The sequence below is a fragment of the Typopeltis vanoorti genome, chromosome 2, assembly GCF_054136105.1.
Source record: "Typopeltis vanoorti isolate ZY-2024b chromosome 2, IOZ_Tvanoo_1.0, whole genome shotgun sequence".
NCBI lineage: Eukaryota > Metazoa > Arthropoda > Arachnida > Uropygi > Thelyphonidae > Typopeltis > Typopeltis vanoorti.
The window spans coordinates 133,924,636-133,945,978 of NC_143550.1; the positions used below are offsets into that span (position 1 = coordinate 133,924,636).

The 21,343-nt window shown below is 36.6% G+C and overlaps 1 protein-coding gene across 1 annotated transcript in view; it reads left to right on the forward strand.

Annotated features, from left to right (window-relative positions):
- Positions 1-21,343, forward strand: part of LRP1 (LDL receptor protein 1) — a 1,646,373-nt gene that overhangs the window by 520,828 nt on the left and 1,104,202 nt on the right. The window lies entirely within an intron of this gene.

The window sequence follows — 21,343 nt, forward strand, 5'->3', positions numbered from 1 at the left end:
GTCTCTGTATTCTGTAAGAGTAAAAGCTGACTTATTTGCCAGGAACTTTTGATATGCTTTCTTCTTTTCCTTCACTGCCTCTTTAACTTCCTGTGTCCACCAGGGAGTTCTGATTTTTTTATCCTTGCACACAACCTCACCTCATGCCTCTCTGGCAGAATCAATCAATGTTTTCTTCAGAGTTTGCCACTGAATCCCCAAGGTTTGATTTCTGTTCTCAAACTCTTTCATTTTCTTTTCAACAATCTTTCTGTATTTTAGTCTACAGTTCACATCTGAGAGCTGCTCAACTTTTATTCGCTTTAAAACTTTCTTACATGTTATTCTTTTCAATATGAAATTCAATTTTATCCTGCTCAAGACTAAATAGTGATCACTTCCAATTTCAAATCCTCTGTACACTCTGGTGTCCTGCACCAGTGAGAAAACATCACTATCAACAATAACATAGTCAATGAGACTTTTCTTATTCATAGCCTCTTCTCTCCATGTGAATTTGTGCACATTTTTATGTTGGAACATGGTGATGGTAATAACCAGTCCATGTCCTGAGCAAAAATCCAACAGATATTTGCCATTATTATTAGCTTTGCACTTTTCTCCAAATTTTCCCAAAATATTTTTGTATGTCTCACAATCATTTCCTACTCTGCTATTTAGATCCCCAACAAGGACCAACTTTTCCTTTTTCATTGTGTCAGTTGCTTTTTCTAAAGCCTCAAAAAATTCCTCCACTTCTACCTTAGTAGAACCTTCTGTAGGACCATAGGCACAAATAAGTCTCATTGTCCAGTTCCCCATTCTCATATTTGTCCACATTACTCTACTTGAGACTGACTGCCATTCAAGAAGATTAGCTTCGTATTTTGTGTTGAATACTATGGCTACTCCTTCTTTTCCTTGATTGTCATTGCCTGAATATAACATTTTGTATTTATTGCTCAGAAAGATCTCACCAGTTTTGGTCTTTTTCGTTTCAGTCACCCCTATTATGTCTATCTGGTACTTATCTAATTCCTCAGCTAGCTCCATTTCTTTGCCATTCAGGCTTCTTTCGTTGATAGTACCGATCTTTAACTCTGGTGATGTTGAGGTGTGGTTTGTTTTCAGATTTGTTCCAGTAGCTGACTTTTCGCTGTTCACCCTGGTTCCCTGGCGAAAAGAACGGGGGCCTTGTTTAACCGTGCGATGCCCCAGCCGACATGAAATTTTGTCATGTTGTACCATCATTTTTTATTTTGGTTTAACCAATAAGAATACAATTTGGTCGGCTAAATCCAAAATTGCCAGCCCATCCTCGTTCGTTCAGTATCCAAGTAGATACCCAACAGGGTGCACCACGAGAAGGTGAGGATTGGACATTAGGTCAGAAGCCCTGGTCGGTTCTCCGCATTCCTTTAAAGGCTATATGGAGGTCTCCTCTCAGTTATACAGCTTTGACCCTTAAGCACCCCTGTATTTAGAAGTAAGTGACTTAATTGATGACCATTCCCTTACTTTCCCCCTCCATTCACATTCCATAGACACTCTGTTGCTGCTTTTTCTTTAAGTATTTCCATGACCTCTGATCCATTAAATTGGTTACTACTACTATTATCTCTCTACTTTCCTCCATTCAGGAACAAACCTGAGCAGCTGCTGGTTATCATCCATAGAAAGTTCAACTCCCAATTCATCATTCCGTACACATTCTCTAATTCATTTCCCACACATATGCGGGGTAGGATATGTGTAGGAAATCAGTAGCATCCCTGATTTCCCTGCCTATCTTTGCTATATCAACACAAAATTGAACATCTTTTCCATCAGGTTCTTTTCACTATCTAAATATTAGTATAGATTGAACAGCAGTGGTCCAAGGACTGATCCTTGGGATACACCAATGGTTACTTTAACTCTAGCAGATTCACAGCCCCAATAATTACCTTGTCCATCAGCCGCCCATTTATCCAAGTCAATAGTCATCATCAATTTCCTGATTATGTGTCCTCAAAGGGTGTTTAGGCAGCAGCAGCAGCACTAAGGCAGCACTACACAATTAAGTTTACATTATTAATAATCTCCTATCAACAATTTTCCTCCAAATTACTCTATTACTTGTTAGTACTCCAATATTGTTGTTTCTAACATTTCGTTCTTCTCTGAGAATTCTGACTGAATCGATCCATCTAGACTAGTGGTTCTTAACCGGTGTTCCACGAACTGGTTACAAGTGTTCTGCCGGTGAAAGATGTCACGTGACACTTTACTGCGAAGCATGCCAATCTTGCTTCAAAAACTAAGGATTATTTTAAGAGATTGTTGAACATGCAAGTTAAACAAGTAAAATATCTTGAAAAGACTGTTAAAATTTCCGATAAAGCACAACTTGAATCATATAAGGTAGCTGAATTATTATTATTATTATTATTATTATTATTATTTTGACACCTCCAGGGAGTCCAAAGACTCATCGAGGGAGAGTGTGCCGACAGCATCGAACGATTGGTCCCCTTCCAACTACTAACCGCGCTCAAACATACTTAACTGAGCCATTAGTAGCAGAGGCTCTACCAATCGACCAACCTTCGCCGGCTCGGCGAAGGTTGGTCGATTGGTAGAGCTGTATGGTCGATTAATTGCTGTAAAATTAAAAACCACATACTATAGCAGTCTCTTATTTTACCAGCATGTTATGAAATAGTAAACATTATGTTTGATGATGAAGCAAAAAAGGAAATTATGAAAAATTCATCGTTCGGACGATACAATAGAAAATAAAATTAAAGAAATGTCAGATGATATAGAGAAAAGTGTTACCAATCAACTTTCCAAACAACATTTTGCTTTACAAATTGACGAGTCCCTGACATTAGCGGTAAAGATCATATACTAGGATTCGTTCGTTTCATTAATGAAAACGAAATAGTGAATCAATTTATATGCTGCAGAGAACTTACAGAACGTACAACAGGACAAGATATTTTTGACTCTATTACGTCATATTTAGCAAATTTTAAAATTTCATGGGAGCTGTGTGTAGGAATTTGTACAGAGGTGCTCCATCAATGGTAAGCCCTATAAAAGAATTTGTTACCCTTGCAAAGAAAATAAAGCCAAATATTATATCTACGTACTGTGTTTTTGCACAGAGAATCCCTAGTTTCAAAAACATTTCTGGCAATATTAAAACCTGTACTAGACCAAGTGGTAAATTGGTAAATTACATCAAGTCAAGACCTTTAAAAGCATGCCTTTTTAAAAAATTTTGCATATCTATGAAAGCCAAGTACGAATGTTTGCTTTTGCACACTGAAATAAGATGGTTATCCAGGAGGAAAGTGCTATTCTGAATTTTAGAACTTAAGAATGAATTATTGGCCTTTTTTTCAAAATGAAGGTACAGATGCTTTTGTAAAATGTCTTCAAAATAATATTTGGTGTGCTAAAATGGCATATTTAGTCGATATTTTTAATTACTTAAATAGCGTTAATACAAGTATCCAAGGGAAAAATGAAAATATTTTGACATCCACTAACAAATTGTCAGCTTTTCAGAAAAAAAGTATCTTTTTGGAAAAACTGCATATCAGAAAAAAATAAAGTTGATATGTTTCCTTCGATCCATAATAAAATGTCGAGGGAATTTCCATTATAACAGAACATTTAAAAATATTGGAAGAAAAGATTTCAAGTTACTTTCTTTCCTTAAATACACACAATTATGAGTGGAAACGAAATCCATTTGCACAGTTAATACATCGAGTTGTGAATTTTCGTTACAAGAAGAACAATTAGTTACCTTGTCAATGGATCATACTCTAAAAATGAAATTCTCAGAAATAACTCTTGAGGAATTTTGGATTTTTGTCCAAGCTGAATACCCAGCTCTCTCCACAAGGGCACTGAAAATTTTGTTATAGTTTTCAACGTCATATTTGTGTGAGCTCGGTTTCTCAACATTAACCAATATAAAAACTAGAAAGCGTGAAAGACTTACTAATATAGACAAAGAGATAAGGGTATCTTTATCACATATTAGACCTGATATTGCTGAAATCTGCAAAAGCCAACAAGCTCAAGTATGGTATTAAAATAAATTCCATTTTTATAAAAGGCAAGTTCATGCATACTTTTATTGTTATTTTTATGACTCTAATGGTGTTGGTGTTCCCCAAATTTTTCTTATAATCAAAAACATTCTGTGACTCGAAAAGGTTAAGAACCATTGATCAAGACCTTGGTCTTTCTCTGGGTTTCTTTCCTGTCATCTTAGCATCAGACATCTATTTTGCTAACCATTTCTCACTCATTTTATGTAAATGGCCATACCACCTTAGATTAACTCTTCTCACATATTCTTGAATGCTAATAATGTCAGGTTCCTTTCTAATATTTACATTTTTAATATGATTCTGGCATTGATTCCATCTGTTCACTGCTCTAGTTTTTTTCAGAACTCTCATATCTATATTCCCCAGTGTTTAATCAAGTGTTTTATTTCTTACTCAACTCTAAGATCCAGAACTCAAAATTGGTTTGAACACTGTCTTGTATATTGCTAGTTGAGGGTTTGGCAAATTTCTCCCTTATTCAATTGACTTTGCACTATACCAGCTTTGTTTATTCTGTTGTCTATTTCCAATTTTCATTTGTCATCTTCACTAAAAACTCTGGCTAAATAGCTGAAATATTTTACTTGTTCTATAGGTTCTCCATTAAGAATGCAACAGAAGTTTTCTATTTTCCTGCCTATTTTCATAGGTTTGATCTTTTTGTTGCTGATTTTCATGCCTAATTCGTTACAGCTGTTATGCCATTTAGTTAGACAATCCTGGAGACTTGCATTAGACGTGCTTAGGAGACAACATTATCTACATAATGCAAAGAGCTAACATTGATATCTCTGATTTTAATATCAGATTTAATGCTACATTTCTTTCTCAATGTAATCATTGTATTGGTACATCACTGATTTTCCAGCAGTGAATGGTCCAACAACTCCTTTAGTCCATACAAAATTATGAGAGGGCATTAGAAATTCCCATGACCACCCAACCAGTTAATTTTGCAACCACACATGCCATTGTGTGTATGCATGCTTATATTATTTTCATCTACACCTTATGATGACCTCTTGGTTTAGTGACTTTTAGCTTATTTTGCTTATATTTAACTCTAATTAGGATTTCTAAGCATGGACCAGTTCTAAGCAGTGATGATGTCAGGCATAAGTCCATATTCACTTGCACTGTATCATTTATACAAAGAATTTCAAATAATCACTTAAATGACATTTATTTTTCATTTAATATTTAAGTTTGTAGTCTTTCATTATGCTTTATAGAGGTGAGGCATAATTAGTTAGTGAGAGGTGTAGTAATAAATTATTATTACATTATGTCTGTTGATCCGGAAAAATGGCTAATCATTTCTGGATCTTCTCCAACATCTCATTATCCTTTTGAAAGCATCGCAACCAAATCTGTGCACGGTAATCCATATGCAGACTGATCAAGTCTTATACACTGAAATCAAAACATTCTTACTTCTAAGTTTTAATAAGGGAATACCGTGAACAGACATATAAATACAAAATTAATAACGGAAAAACTCACATAAAAAGATTATTTAATAGTATAATTTTTGCCTGCGTGTCTCAGGCATCTTCAGTACATTTTAAGCTAAAATTAAACAATAACTGTCAATTCCAAAAAGCGCCACCTAAGTAGCTAATGTAAGATAACTAAAAAGATCAATAAATTTCTTTACTAAAAAAAAAAAAAATTATATATGCAATAAAAAGTTAGGAAAGGTTAGCTGATTTATCAAGTACTATCTCCCATAAAGGGGATAGACGTAAACCATGAGATCTATTTAAGTTAGGAGAGTGAAGTAAAGTTTCACATGTTTCTTTATAAAGCTGTTCCATGAGGAACCGACTTTTTTGAAGGACTCTTGTCTTTTTCCAATGAACTCCGTGTCTAGTGATATGGCATGTTCTGCAAGTCCAGACTGTTCAGGTTCAAGGTATTGAATATAAGACTGGTGTTCTTCTAGTCGAATAGATTCAGATCTTCCTGTTTGTCCGAAATAAGATAATCCACAAGAGCAAGGAATCTGGTAGACAACTTGATAATTAAGTTGTGGAAGCCTTGTAAAATTTTGATGTTGCTAAAATAAATTATCTGAAAACATCGACTTTTTACAGTAGCAATTCACCTGAATTTTCTTGTACAAATGTATATTTTAGTTCTCTATGTAAAGCCATCTGTATAAAGAGCAAAATAAGCCCAAAGGGAATTAACTCACTCATTGCTTAAGAAGGGATATAGAAGTATTGAAACCAAGAACATCGCCCGAAATTCGGCATGTCTTTTGAAGATTGTTTACAAGACCCATCGCAGGTGACCTTCAAGGCCAATATTGAAAGGGCATGGCGCAAATCAAAAAGAAAGGCCTGTAGGCAAGATTAAGGCAGTAAAGGAAGGAAGGAAGATTGTCGGCAAATTTTCGAGAAAAATTATACAGGGTTCTCCAAACTACTAGCAAGACTCGCACGGGGACACTAGGGGTCCCAAAAACTTAATCAAAGGTGCAGGGACTCTGGTGTATAAAAGGGTTGGTTTGAAGATGAGAGAGGCTTCCTTTTCTTCATCCTGAGTGAACCATCTATGAGAGATCGAGGATCCGAGAGGTGTAAGTTCGTGAGGGGAGGGTGGAGAGACCCATCCACCAATGTTCGTTCCAGTTACAGCCGAAGATATCAGGAGGCGATAGTTAAGGAGAATCTTGCCATAAAGGTCCTGTAGTCGAATAAGTGTGACGAGGCCTATGCAAAAATCCTTCGCCGCGCAGTTCAAGATGCCAGTATGCCTACCCTATATTCCGCACGCTGCTACGACTATTCATCATTCCCCCGATGTCGCTTCGAGGAGATTTCCAAAACACGAAACGGAGGAGAGAAACCCCACTCAAGTGCTGGAATAAGGAACCAGAAGGACATAAGACATGCAAGATAGGAAGAGAGACCCATGTGAGTCTACATTCATTTATTGTTTGTGAATTAATAAAAAATTCCCTATCGAACTGCTAAATTGTCTAGTTTAAGGAGATAGTATTTAGAATGTTAATATTTCTCGTAAATGTGTATAATCGCAAATGAGTGAAGCATGAGTGCAGTTAATTTTCTTTGGAGAAAATATTGAGCTATTGAAATTTCTTTGATTGATTATATGTGTACTTATGATTGAATCTTATGATAGAGTATGTTCTTGCTATCATATCATTGGAATGTTTAAAACTCGATGAGGTGGATTGTATAAATATAATTGCCTAGATTATGATTAAGTGTTTGAAACGAATGAGATTCTGAGAGATATAATTGTATACATGTATGTTGTAATTATGTTGATGCTAAATTAGGAATGTCAAGCGCAACTAACGATTTCGTGTTATAGGAATAACTTGCTGATATTTGTAATATAGAGTATGCTTGTTGAAGGTCTAAGTAAGTAAGTGTGAGAAATTGGATTGTGTTTAAGTATTTGAAGGGAATGAGATTCTGAAAGATATAATTGTATACATGCATGTTGTATTTTGATAGATACTAAATTGGGAATGTCAAGTGCAACTAACGATTTCATGTTATAGGTATGAATTGCTAATATTTGTAATATAGAGTATGCTTGTTGAAGGTCTAAGTAAGTAAGCATGAGAGAATTCAATAGAAACCAAGTTGAGTGATTGAGAAAGACTAAGAATTACCTTTCATAAATGAATCTTGTGATTTCAAGTGATTTGTATAATTATGTGATCAGAAATTAAACTTGTTGTTATTGTTGAAAAAAAATAGTTGTTCGATTCAATCTTTTTGCAATGCACTGATTCAAAAATAAACTCAGACCCGATAGTGAAACCCTAATGATTAGTAGTGATTTATGAGTAAATTTTGCCATGACTGCAAACCTTGGCTAAAATAGGATATAAGTGATTAATTGATCTAATAGGGTATAAAAACTTTCTTTTGCCTATAGGGGAATTTCAGAGACGCAGTCTTCAATCAAATAGATATCTGGAGATCCCAGGCAAGAAAAATTATACTTAAGGTAGAACAATAAAGGAGGGAAGTAATATCTATCCCAATGGCTTTAACAGGCCTTTAAGGCCCACAACCTTCCAAGCATGCTTGGATTTCGTAACCGAAATACAAGGATAGAATGGTCACTCCTATGCCTCAAGGTATTCTTGACTGTATCACTGTGTGTTCAAGGGTCCGGTTTGCCTGCTTGCGGGATGAAAAACACCAGATAAACTGGCGGAAAAAACCCTACTGCCCGCGCCCAAGACCGGCTAACTTGGCTATGGCTGAGGAAGATCCTTCAGCTTCTCACGTCTCCGACGGGAATCGAACCTAGGACACTCCTTCCCCAGGCATATGGTTGCGAAGCGCAAAGCCACTAGGCTAACCGCGCGGACAGGGAAGTAATAGGAAATGAATAATATTAAGTTGAAGAAACATTAAAGATCCAAGAATATATATATATATAGTAAACAAACCACCCTGTTTACAGCCTGTCCTCAGAAGAAGTGAGAAAGGTGGAGATTTTTCTGAAGTCGAAAGGCAACAATAATATTCAGTGGTTTTAAAACTTTCGCTATATGTTTACTAATGCCTTGTACATAAGCGATGGGAATGCACGTTATTTCTTCTGTATTTGAAGAGGAAGACATATTATAAATACCAAATTAATAACGGAAAAACTCACATAAAAAGATTATTTAATAGTATAATTAGTTATCTTACATTAGCTACTTAGGTAGCGCTTTTTGGAATTGTCAGTTATTATTTAATTTTAGCTTAAAATGTACTGAAGATGCCTGTGACATGCTGGCAAAAATTATACTATTAAATAATCTTTTTACATGAGTTTTTCCGTTATTAATTTTGTATTTATTCTTACTTCTACACATATGTGTCCTCTACATCATTCCCATAATCTACTGTGTTGTCCTCACAATTTTAGCAAAATGTCCACGATATTTCAAATCTCTATCCACCACAATCTCCAAATCCTTCATCTCCTCCACCTCCTCCAAAATATCCCCACCAATCTCATACTCTGATCCTATTTTTGCTTCCCAAATGTTAAAACTTCACACTTTGTAACATTGAACTGACATCTCCACACACACACACGCATGCATGCACACCCATTCAGACAGTCTATTTAGGTCCTCTTGCAAAGCTACAACATCTGCTTTACTGATAACTCTCTCCAACTTTGCAACATCTATATATCACCATTTAAGCCCTTTCCAATATCATTCACATACAACTTAAACAACAGCAATGACCCTAAAACAGGCCCCTTGGCACAGCACTAGTGACTTTCCTCTTCTGGGATATTGCTCTCCCATACACAACATGTTGATACTAATCAGACAGCCAATCTCCAATCCAGTGCATTAATCTAGTAACTAACTCTGTTCCAATTTAACTATTAGTTTGTCTTGTGGTAATCTATCGAAAGCCTTTGCAGAATATAAATATACTAATGTGTATGCATCCCTCTTGTTCAGTGTATTTTGTTGCCTTGTCATAATAAGTAAGCAGATTGCTAAAACATCATCTTTGTTTGCAAAACCTTTTTGCAAAGTTTTGCAAACCCATGCTGTCCATTAAAGAGAATTCAGCTTCTGTCAGCCCAGTTCTGAATCCTTGTCTTCACTAGTTTCTGTAACACCTTGACCACAACTCCACACAAGTAGATGGATCCATAATAAAGCCTTAGTCTTATTTCCTCCCCTCCCACCCTTAAGAAGTGGAACAATTTTGGCTTCTTTCTACTCCTTTGGAACTTGGGCCAATTTAAGATTTATGATGAAAAGGTAAGTTAAACTTGTTAACTTCCTGGAACATTCCCTCAAGACACGTGGTGATATACCATCAGTACCATGGCTTTTTTCACATCAGGTTTACTCAATTCCTCATATATCTTTGGCTCACTCACCATCAGTATTTCCTTCCATATTTACATTGCTCTCAAGTTTTGCATTATGTTACAGTCATGATGTTGGAATAATTTAATGAACTGTTCATTTAACACTTTTACTAAATATTCCTCAATCTTTATTATTCTCCCAGTATCACTGATTAACATCATACTCCCATAATCATTCTTCCTTCTACTTGCCAGAAAATCAAAAAACTCCCTAGAATTCCTTTTAGCCTCATTTGCTGACTGCTGCACATAGTGCACTTGTTGCTGATGATATCCTAACCATTTGGTAACTTATACTAGGGGGACTAACGATTCTATTTGTCCTCAGTGTATCATAATTTCCAGCTTTGTAATTCAACATTATAACCTGTCCTAAGTGGAACATCCATGTGGTTAGTTACTTCCCAGCATAGCGTGGCATGATTGCTGTCAGCAACTGATTGCAGAACAGTCGTAGTCTTAAGACTCTTTCTGGCAGTGTGTTCAAATCTTACACCGTCTGGCCTAGCATTCATCTTTTCACATGCTGCTTAAGAAAGTTGTTTCATAGTAGCTTAATAAATTCTTCATTCTTATCATGAGCTTTCTCTTCTGCCTATTCAGTGTTTGGATAATTTAAGTCATCCATAATGATTACTGGTTTTTAGTATGTATCAAGCTAGTTCAGCAGTGCAAATCATCATCCCTCAGCAGCTGAACTGTCTGGTGTGTAGCAACACACCACCATATGTTTCATCCTGTTAGCTTCCACTTCACACTTGATGCTCTCAAACTCACTGCAGCATGGAACATTATTTATTACTTCCATGGGTACACCATTTATTTTATACTGCTTTTCTTGAAATCTGTAGTCATGCTTAAAAATGACTGAAATTCCATTATGTCAGTTATTAATCATGATGTGATATTATGAAATAACATTGAATGTAAGCAGGCAAAAGATTATGGATGTAGCTATGGGAGTAAGCGGAGATGATGGTATAGCTGAGTGCTTGAATGGTAACTGTGTGTAGATGATGGCAAGTTAGCGGCATTAAGTGGTATGAAAGCCGATGGTAAGTTAGTGGTGGTAAGACAGCAGACATGCAAGGCAGTAAAAATGCAATTTGCGTAAATGGCACTAAAAGACTAATATGAGATATGAATGCAGAGTTGGCAAAGATGCGACAAGAGATTAAACATATGAAGAGCGAACTGAGGAAATTATGGATTTGTATGGGAATGCGAGGAAGAATGGGACGAAAAATCTAAAAGAAATATTGAATGATTTGAATGCCAGCTTGGCTGGCTGAGTGGTTAGCATGTCCGCTCTCCAGTCAAGAGGCTGCAGGTTCGAATCCTGCCATGGGCATGGATGTTTGTGATTGCAAAAATACTAGTGGTGGTGTTTGGCAATATATGCTTACAGTGTAGGTGACGGTAGTTGTGGTTCATTGTAGTTAGTGAAGACAGAGAGTTTTAGAGTAGGTGTCCTCCCTCGATGAGTCTTTGGACCCCCTGGAGATGTCATATAATAATAATAATAATAGTAATAATAATAATAATAATTTGAGAGTGGCAGTGTATGGAGATTCAATGATAAGAGGTGTGGTGAATGAAAAAGTGCACAAGGTCTGTTTTCCAGGAGGTAGAATGTGCAGATTAGTTGAAGCATTGGATAAGAGGAGTAAAAGAGTTAGTAGTGGTAGTTGGCACAAATGATCTGACTGGTAACAAGAAGAATGTAAGGCAGGATCTCATGAGGCTGTTAAGGAGAGTGAAAAATAACATTGAGGTAGGTAAAGGTATGATAATGTTGAGAAGGAGAGCGAAGATTTTGAATGGCATGATAGCAGAGTTGTGTGTGGAGAAAGGAGTTCATTTTGTGAACTCCTTTCATTATGTATTTTCATCATGAATTTTCATTATGTGGGTTGTGAGTGTTAGAGGTGGATAGAGCTGTGTAAAAGAGATGAGCTACAATAAGTTTAGTTTAAACCTTTATCCAAGTGTGAGCAAACAAAGTTTGCACCTGAAAATATCTTCAGGACTGGGGTAAGGGTAGTACAACACCGGGCAACTCGTAGCAAAGGTGGACCAAGCTAACATCACTCCTTTCTCAGTATCTCCCATAATGCAAAACACATCTCCTTGTGGATATGTATGATGTTATGCATTAAGGGAAAGGCCACTACCCAGACTAGTTTCGACCTTTATTGAGGTCTCTTCAATGGGAGGCAGGCCCAAAAGTGGAGATACCAGGCAGAAGCAATGCCAAGGTCATCTTTACCTATAGGAGTTGCCACCTTTTCAGAGATGGGCTACATTTGAATGGATTTGGCATAAACCATTTGGAGAAACTGTTGCTGCAAGAGAGAATAACTGAAGTGAATGTAAGACCTGAGGAAGCAAGAGATGTTGTGGAAGAGCAGGAGAGTAAGGTAGGCAAGTTTGTGAATGGCGAAGTGAGTGGAGAGAATAAGAGAAAATGAACACACAGTGGACAGGGAAACAGGGGAGGTCAGGCTGGACATGGCAACACTTCATGAAAAGTGTAGATGATGGTTTCAGGAGTAGATGTGTGAGTGCGCAGGGTCTGGGGTGGGGCATAGTATTAGTAATGATAGACAGGAATGGATAGAGGAGAGTGTAGAGGAGTCATATCCGAGAAGTGGGATTAGTGAGACCCGTTATTGAAACAGAAATAAGCTGGTGATGTTTATGAATGCTAGAAGTATTTGAAACAAGGGGAATGAAATGTAGCATTCATAGATAATAATAAATTTAGTTTAATCCTTTATCCAAATATAAGCAAACAAAGTTTGTGCCTGAAGTATCTTTAGGACTGAAGCAACTCGTGGTAAAGGTGGACCAAGCTCTCATCACTCCTTGTCTTAGTATCTCCCATAATGCAAAGCACATCTCCTTGTGGACATGTATAATGCTATGCATTAAGGGAAGGGCCACTATCCAAACCAGTTTTGCCCTTTATTGAATGTTCAAGTACAGGTCAAACTCTAAAAACTCAGTGTTATTTCCCTCGGTAACAGACTCACCCTGCCACTGAGAAGAACTCTCAGAACCAGTTGGCTCTACACCATGGCAGGCTCACCCCACCACTGAGCAGAGCCACTCATTTGCTCATATCTCATCCAAGGGATAACAACAACAGCCATGCTTCATTTAACTTCATGGGCTACAGCGTTGCCATTCATTACTCAAGCTTCTAACCGGTTTCGACCTTTATTGTGGTGAAGAAGTCTTCTTCACCTCAATTGAGAAGTCTTCTTTACCTATATGTGTTGCCAAAAGGTGTCTCACATTATTATTAAATTACTTATTATTAAATTTAAATTACTTATTATTAAATTTAAATTACTATATTATTAAATTATTATGCACCTGAAGTATCTTCAGGACTAAGGCAGCTCGTTGTAAAGGTGGACCAAGCTCTCATCACTCCTTGTCTTAGTATCTTCCATAATGCAAACACATCTCCTTACCGCAAACTTTGTTTGCTTACACTTGGATAAAGGATTAAGTTAAATTCATTAATAGTCTAACCAAGTGGGAAAAAAAAAAAACTTCCAGCATTGATAGAGTTCATTTGACCAAAAATGTTGGTATAAGTGAGACATGATGGAACAAGGATGACATTCTGACAGGAATAGAGATGGAAGGATATGTAGTCTTTCATGAAGGATGAGTGTTATTGATGATGGCAGAGGAGTTGTACCTATCTAGGGTGGAAGTGCCAGGAGCAAATACTGACAGTGGTTTTGAAGAAGTATGGTGTGAAGTGGAGATGGACAGGATGAAATGTTTAGTAGAGTGTTGAAATAGACTTGGTAATGTGGAAGGCAGTGAGAAAGAAATGTTGAGACAAATTGGGCTGGATAATAAAAGGGTGATCATTACGGATGATTTCAATTATGGGAATATAGACTGGAATAAAAAGACATCAGGAACCAAAGAGAATGAATTTCTTGAGTTTTTAAGGGATAACTATCTTAAGCTGTACATAACAGAGGCCACACATGGATCGAGGATCTTGGAATTGATTCATTAGAAGAAAGTGTTGAAAGTGAAGTGTGACATCTTCCATTTGGTGAAAGTGACCAAGAATTGATCACTTGGGTAGTTGCCAGCCATATCAGGACTTTTGTAAGAAAGAGTTACATGTGAAACTATAATGCAGGCGATTATGGTAACCTCAGGAGGAAGCTTGCAGCCATATCATGGAATGAGGAACTGCATGGGAAGGAAATCAATGCTGCTTGGTCTATACTCAGAAATTATCTGGCTGAGGTAATGACTGAGCATATTCCGAAGTTTAGGAGGTTAAATAAGGTAGGTATAAAATGGATGACTGAAGAAGTGAAATGTGCCATCTGGAAGCAAAAGGCATTGTGGAGACAGCACAAGATGAGTGGAGATAATTGGTTACATGAGGAGTACAATGAGCAAGCAAGGAAAGTAACTCACTTAATAAGGGTAGCAAAAGTGCAGTATGAGCAGCAGTTAGCAATTGATGCTAAAGGAAATCCTAGGGAGTTTTTTCGATATTGGCCAGTAGAAGGCAGAATGATTATGTGAGTATGATGTTGGTCAGTGATAATGGGAGAATGATAAGCATTGAGGAGGATATAGTAGAGGTGTTAAATGAGCAGTTCATTAAAGCATTCTTTCCTTTTGATCAACATAATGTAGAATTTGAGAACAGTTGGAATGCGAGAAGAACCACTGATGGTAAGCAACTAGGAGGTATAGGAGGAATTGATTAAACTTGATGTAATGTGAACAAGGCCATGGGACTTGATAGTATATCACTGTGTTTCTTGGAGGAATGTTCCATTGAGTTAACACCTTTAAAAAACACTTTCAACATGAGTCTTAGCCCAGGTCCCAAAGGAATAGATGGAAAAATTGTTCTGCTTTATAAAGGAGGTGATAAGACTAAGACTTTGAATTATAGGCCATTAGCTATCAGTTCAGGTAAAGATGAAAGTGCTTTCTCTATGTTACATATAATGTCCACTTTCTGAATAAAATCTGGAGTAATTGCGAAATTAAAGCCTTTCTTTGCTGACTTCCGTATGTGTTAAGATATAGTCTGAAAAGTTAAAAAAAATTAAAAAAGTTAAAATTAGCTAATGATCTAAGATTAAAAAGGACTATTATCTGACTCATCTTTAAGGCCACCTAACAAAAATATCACATCTCTAGAAAAAAGAGCTCTGTCCAATTTGAAGAAAAACAAAAGAATTATCATCCTAAAGGCAGGCAAAGGAAACTCAACAGTCATCTTAAACACCAGAGATAATATGACAAAGATCATGGAATTACTCTCGGACACATCCACTTACAGTGTATTAGATTTGGACCCCACATGGATGAACCGTAATGAAACAAATAACCTTTTACACAATATGGACAGTTGGCCAACAGACCTAAAATGGAAATTAAAGTCTTACATCCACTGACACCATGACCATATGGTTTTCCTCAAGTTCACAAAAAGGGAATACCTCTATGTTCTATAGTGGATGGAATAAACTCTCCCACCTACTTATTGTCAAAATACCTTGCACATCTCCTGAAAGCACATATTCGTAATTCTGACACACACACACACAAAAAAAAAAAAAATGCAGCATTTCATTGAAAAGCTGAAAAACATCCCAATCTCGGAGACAGACATTCTCACTAGCCTAGATATCGTGTCCTTGTTCACCAACGTCCCAGTAGATGAAGTTATCAACATTTTGGACAGCCTATATCCTCAAGATATTCCTTCTCTTTTCAGACATTGACTGAAATCAAATTTCTTCAAATGGAATGGAACGATATACAAACAATTAGCTGGTCTTGCTATGGGTAGTCCTCTATCTCCCCCCCCCCCCCCTTGTGCAGACCTAAGACCTATTTATGGAGAAACTAGAAAAAGACATTCTTTCACAATTAGACCCAAAACCAGTGGTTTGGTGGAGATATATTGATGACATTTTCATCATATGGAAAAACACAGAAGCAACACTTTTGAATTTCTTAACTAAGATAAACTCTTTCCATCAAAAAATAAAGTTCGCCTCAGAAATTGAGAGAGATAAAAATTACCGTTCTTAGACATCTTAATTACAAAACAAGTGGATGGACATATTAACCTAATGATTTACCGCAAACCGACTCACACTGGCCAGTATCTGCTCTTTTCTTCTTCACACGTAAAAATTGGCTTGAACACTGTCATGTATATAGCTCATTTAGTGTTTTGACTAATTTCTCTCTTATTCCATATAAATTTATTTAGTTGACTTCCTACCATGCCAGCTTTGTTGATTCTGTTGTCTATTTCCATATTTAATTTACCATCTTCACTTAAAAACATGCTTAAGTAGCTGAAATGTTTTACTTGTTCTATAGGTTCTCCATTCACAATTCAGTTGATATTTTCAATGCTTATGCCTATTTTCATTGTCTTTGTCTTGTTATTGCTGACCTTCATACCATTTCTATTACAACAGTTATTTACTTTAGTCAGAGAATCTTGCAGACTTGTAGCGAATTTATTTAGAAGTATAACATCATCTGCATAAAGCAAAGAGCTGAGATTAACATCTCCAATTTTGATATTAGGTTTAATAGCACTTTCTTTCATAATGTGATCCATATAGATAATGAATAATAGAGAGGATGAAGTACATCCCTGTCTGACATCAGATTTAACATTACACCATCTTCCCATACTTCCTTTATTACTAATTGCTGACTTACAATTCAAATAAAGACTAAGTATTGCTTGATATAATACCCCACTGATACCATACAACTGTAGCATTTTGAATAGCTTCTCTCTCTCTCTCTCTCTCTCTCTGTCTGTCTGTCTGCACCTTTTCATATGCCTTTTCCAGATCTACAAAACTTAGATACAGATCTTTGTTATATTCCCATGATTTTTCAACTATTTGACGTAAAGTGAGAATCTGATCCTGACAGCATCTGTTTGGCCTGAATCCAATTTGTTCTTCACCAAGTTTCCCTTCCACAATCCTTTGCAACTGTTTCTCAAGTATACTTGAATATATCTTACAAATTCAATTCTCACATTCAGTTTTATTTCTCTTATTATATATGGGTACTATGAGCATGCCTAGTCAACTGATTTAAAATTCTGCTATTTCAAAGGGTAATTCTTTTTCATTATCCTTGGGTTTATTTTTAGCTGGGCAAGCCTTCTTGTTCTCAACATCGCTATTATTGTTTTCCATTTTGATGCTGCTCAATTCTTTGTTGTTGACACCATTTCGTAACAATACTTAATATTACAAAAAATTCTGTAATATAGAAAGGGCAATAAAATTCCAAACATCAGCACTTATTATACTATACTATAAAATTTTCCAAGAAATAAAAGATAAAAAAATCGTCTATTCTACATAGGTATTAAATAAACTGACCACTCATAATGCAGCCACAAACCTGTGAACAAAGAAGCCCATTTAACCTGGATCAAATCAAATCCTTTCTGCACAAAAAAATTAAAAAATGCAAATATACTTACAAAAAATATTTCTTTCCCATTCACCTTTACCTGTATTCATGGTATAAACAGCATTCTAAACGATGTGCACCACTACTGGCAAACATCGATACGCCATCTTCTATTTTCATTGAATTCCAACTCTCTGACTAATCAACTATGACCGATCTTAACTGTCCAAGCTACTTACTGTGTGATTCCTTCTGCCATAAGGATGGTACGTTGCTTTTCCGCAATCCAATATTCCTTACAAAAGTATGCCTAATCTTAAAAACGACTCTGCCGTATTTAAAAAATAATTATTCCATATATGAGAGATAGAAGAACCTACAGCACATCAGTGACATGTGGGGTGCAAGCAAGGATGGAGAGAGAAGAAATCTGATGACATTTTTTTTGACGGGTTTGAGGTTGTTGTTATGAGACACAATATCAGGTAGGCTGTTCCAGGGGACACAGGTAGATGGAATAAATGAGGAAAATTAGGGGGGGGGGGAGAAGCTGGCAAGGATGGAGTGAGAAGTGAGAAGAAATCTAATGACATTTTACTGGAGTGTTGTAGTTGTTGGAAAACACAATATCAGGAAGGTGTTCAAGAGGACATAGGTAGATGGAATAAATGAGGAAAATTGGATATTGTTGTAACACCATATGCTTTTGCAGTTTAAACCAATAGGGAATACAATTTGGTGACCTAAGTCCCAAATTGCTAGCCCATCTTTGTTCATTTAGTGCTTAGTAGATCCCTATTAACAGGGTGCACCACATAAAGGTAAGGATTGGACATTGGATGAAAAGTTCCAATCAGTTCTCTGCATTCCTGAAATCTGATGTAGAGGTCTTCTCCCAGTTATTTGGCTTTGAACTTTAAGTGACCCTCTGCATGGAGGTGGTAAAGGGAAATTGCTACTCACTGATACTGCTAGACTTTGCAAAGGCATTTGACAGGATCGAATATAGAACTCTATTGCATAAATTGGAGCAAATGGGGATGGATATGAGGTGATTTGGATTAGAGGGTGGCTGATGGACAAATATCGAAGAGTGGTTTACAGAGGAGTTACAGAGTCCAGGTTAAGACCAGCAGTTTACTATAGGGCATAAATATTTAGTCCTGCGTTGTTTAATTTGAATATCAATGATATGACAGGAAATATTCCATTGTTTGCTGATGATGCTAAACTGGTAAGAGCAATATAACTGAGGGTGATGCAGAGATCCTGCAGGAAGACTTAAATAGACTAGCACTATGGGCAAAGGTAAATAGCTGCCAGTGTAATGTGGAAAAGCATAAGTTGATACACTTTGGGAAGAGATCACAGTATACTATACTGATGGAACTGAACTAATTGTGGACAGGAAGTTGAAGTTTAGAGAGCATATGATTATTTTTATTATTATGTCTCCATGGAGTCAGAAGTCCCATTGTTGGATGCCCTACATTGACACAATAACCATTATTCACACAATCCCTACACTTCTCGTTAAACTCATTCATATATGCACTCACAGCCACCCTTTGGCAGAGGTGTTGTAAGTGCATTTTTTTCTTGGAGGATGCATTCAACACCCTCCAAAGAAAAAAAAAAAAGAAAAAAAAATAAAAAATCTAATCCTAACACCTTTCTTAATCATACTCATACATTTACAGAATGATCTCTCATTCTCTCCCTTCCTGTACTGTACAGATAAAAGGCACCAATCCTATAAAACTTCTTTAATAACTTATATGCTTCTATCATATCTCCTCTCTTATGCCTCTCAAGAGTTTTTGGAGCCCAATGACTTTCAATGTATCCTCATAGGAAACATTCCACAGATCTGAAGCAAACTTTTTCACTCGCCTCTGGCTCCTCCCCAGCACTTCATCACCATGAATCCAGGTGACCAAAACTGTGCGCAATTGTCCAAATGTGGCCTTATAAAGTGAAATAATAACTGACCTATCCCTGCTTGTCAGTATGTTCTTCAACAACCATGTAATTTGATGTGCTGCTTTGACCACCTTTGCAATATATCCTCTAAACTTCAGTTCTCTATCCGCAATCATTCCCAAGTCGCTTGTCTCCTCAACTTCTTGTAGTTCAAGTAGATTAATATAGTACACAGCATGTGATCTCATCCTCCCAAAGTGCATCACTTTACGTTTCACTGCATTAAACTGGAAGCCATTTACCTTTTCGCATTCCACTAGCATATTTAAGTTATCTTGCAATATATCCACATCCTTCATTGACTATCATTCTTCCCAATTTTATATCATATTGTGAAGTTAACCAAACGGCATATCAGTTTACATGGTCGTTGGAGAACACATGCAGAGATGGAGAGGTTATTGGTTCCCTATATATGGCTTTAATAAGGCCATATCTGGACTTCTGCACACAGATCTGGACACTAAGATTCTGTGAGGATGTAAAAGTGGTATAGAGGATCCAGAGGTGAGTGAGAACAATTGTGGCAGGTCTATGGAAAGCTACCTATGAGAACAGACTGATAGTCTGGGGTCTAGAAAAATTAGCTGATAGGCAAAAAAAGAGGAGACTGGATAGAAGCATTTAAGTTATTAAAAGGGTTTTATAGAATTCACACTGAAGAATTCATACATGGCAAGAAGGGTTTAAACAAGTAGTCACCAGTGGAAGTTGTGTAAGAGTGTGGTTAACATGGATGTTAGGATCAAGTTTTTTTTTGGAAGGTGGTGAATGGGTTGCCAGAAGTGCTTGTGAATGCTTCATTAATGAATGAGATTAAGGAGAGTTATGATTGGTATTGTGTGAATAATAGCTAGTGTGTGTGTGTGTGTGTGTGTGTGTGTGTGAATATTGGATCTTCTGTGATGAATCCTCTGACTTCATGGAGATACCTATATAATAATAATTTATATAGTGAAGGAATCTTTAGTGAAGCCTAAGTAATTATTAGTACTTAGGCTTCACTAAAGATTCCAAGCAGCATACAGAAGAGGAATCAAGAACTTAAATACCTCCGCCTTGAACTTTCTCAAAATGGATATAAGTACAAGGTGATCAACATGATCTTGCAACTAGCCCCCCCTCCCAATCCCAAAGGCAATGAAAAATAAGCAAGAATGCAAAGGTATGGTAACCCTTCTTTATACTAAATGTAATGGACAAAATTTCTAAACCACATCAACACCATGACATAAGACTATCTTGTATGCAAGTTTTCAAGATTGTTTACTATCTTCTTGCATAAGATTCACACTTGCCATCCTTCACTAACTTTGTGTCTTTTAAAAGTGGTGGTATTGTCTGCTTTTATTATTATTATTAAACATCAGACCACCATGAAATCAAATTTATTGCATGAGATGCCATACATAAAGATCACTGAACTGTGCAGCTTGCAAACCCCCCCCCCCCCACTCTCCTTATACAGTTTCAGGGGAGGGGAAGGAAAGAGAGAAGGAGTAAAAGAAATTTTGTTCCTTCCTTCCTTCATATTTAAGATTTTAACTTCTTGAAACTTTTGTTGTGAAACAAATAAATTGTACTAAGAACCTACACAGTTGATAGATGGGATTCATCAACCTATCATGACATTAATTAAATCAGTGGTCACATGGCAGTGGCTAACAAAAAGGAAGATGAGGTAGTTATAGGGATTTCCCTCCGTGAAATAGTTTAGTGTCCATAGCATTAAGTTTTGTAAACTATGGGTGTTTGTCATTCACTGTTTCAGAGGTACTGCTTGCAAAATCATGACATGAAATTTCTTTATGTCATGGTTGTGCAATCTGCAGGAGAACATTCCAAAATCATTTTTTGAATTGCTTTTTGTATATGAATTATATATGAATTCTGAAATATACAATAAT